The sequence below is a fragment of the Piliocolobus tephrosceles genome, unplaced genomic scaffold, assembly GCF_002776525.5.
Source record: "Piliocolobus tephrosceles isolate RC106 unplaced genomic scaffold, ASM277652v3 unscaffolded_41477, whole genome shotgun sequence".
Taxonomy (NCBI): Eukaryota; Metazoa; Chordata; class Mammalia; order Primates; family Cercopithecidae; genus Piliocolobus; species Piliocolobus tephrosceles.
In genome coordinates, this window is record NW_022325951.1 from 3,078 (window position 1) to 4,838 (window position 1,761).

At 46.4% G+C, this 1,761-nt stretch overlaps 1 pseudogene; it reads left to right on the plus strand.

Annotated features, from left to right (window-relative positions):
• The first annotated feature begins 556 nt into the window (after positions 1 to 556).
• Positions 557 to 945, plus strand: LOC111521846 (annotated as a pseudogene).
• Positions 946 to 1,761: the final 816 nt, after the last annotated feature.

A 1,761-nucleotide genomic window follows, 5' to 3' on the forward strand; every position in this document is an offset into this window, starting at 1 on the left:
TGACCTCGTGATCCGCCCATCTCGGCCTCCCAAAGTGCTGGGATTACAGGCTTGAGCCACCGCGCCCGGCCCGAGACTTCATCTCAAAAAAAAAAAGGTCAGGTGCGGTGGCTGACATTTGTAATCCTAGCACTTTGGGAGGCCAAGGCAGGTAGATCACTTGATGCCAGAAGTTCAAGACCAGCCTGGCCAACATGGTGAAACCCTGTCTCTACTAAAAATACAAAAAATTAGCCGAGCATGGTGGCACACGCCTGCAGTCCCAGTTACTCGGGAGGCTGAAGCACAAGAAGCACTTGAACCTAGGAGGTGGAGGTTACAGTCAGCCAAGATCACAACCACAGCCCTTCAGCCTGGGCTGTGAGACTCTGTCTTAAAAAAAAAAAAAAAAAAAGATTAAAATAAAATAGTAAGTCTTACGTTATATATATTTTACCACACATACAAAACATAAACTCTCTGGACAGTCTGAATCACCGTGCCATGAAGCAGTAGGTGGTAGGATCTCACCGTGTGTCTGACTAGCCCTTTCTCTGCCTTGTTTGAACTTCGGCAGAACTTGCAAGGGTGGTGGTAAGGCTGAGAAGGACACCGGAAAGGCCAGGACAAAGGTGGTTGTTTCCCGCTCACAGAGAGCCTCCTTACAGTTCCCAGTGGGCCATATTCATAGACAGACATCTGAAATGTAGGACAACCAGTCATGGATGTGTGGGCGTGACTGCCACTGTGAACAGTGTAGCCATCCTTGGATACCTTACTGCAGAGATACTTGAAGCCGCATCAAAGGCACCAAAAGATTTAAAGGTAAAGCTATTACCCCTCATCATTTGCAACCTGCTATTAGTGAAAAAGAATTCGACTGTCTTATCAAGGCTACAATTGCTGCTGATAGTGTCATTCCACACATTCGCAAGTCTCTGGGAAGAAAGAACAACAGAAGACTATGTAAAGGATGCCTGGATTTCTTATTATCTCAGGTCTCTAATTAATCTAACAGCTCTCTATTGTTGGCGATTCCAGGGGAATACAGTCATGCCCCATGACACCTGGTTAATTTTTTTTTTTTTTTTTTTGAAACAAGGTTTTGCTCTGTCCCCCGGGCTGGAGTGCAGTGGCCGGATCTCAGCTCACTGCAAGCTCCGCCTCCCGGGTTTACGCCATTCTCCTGCCTCAGCCTCCGGAGTAGCTGGGACTACGGGCGCCGGCGACCTCGCCCGGCTAGTTTTTTGTATTTTTAGTAGAGACGGGGTTTCACCGTGTTAGCCAGGATGGTCTCGATCTCCTGACCTCGTGATCCGCCCGTCTCAGCCTCCCAAAGTGCTGGGATTACAGGCTTGAGCCACCGCGCCCGGCCGACACCTGGTTAATTTTTTAAAAAATTTTTAATAAAGACACAGTTTTTTGAGGAACCTCCATGCTCTTCTCCATAGTGGCTATACTAGTTTACATTCTCATCTACAGTATGTAAGTGTTCCCTTTTCAGCCGGGTGCGGTGTCTCACACCTGTAATCCCAGCACTTTGGGATGCCGAGGTGGGTGGATCACGAGGTCAGGAATTCGAGATTAGCCTGGCCAATATGGTGAAACCCTGTCTCTACTAATAATACAAAAATTAGCCAGGCTAATTAGCCTGGCTAATCCATTTTGCTTATAAAATTATTAGATTTACTCCTATGTTTTATATTTGTGTTGCCCAGGCTGGTCTTGAACTCTATTTTTTTTTTTTATTTTTTATTTTTTGAGACAGGGTCTGGCTCTGTA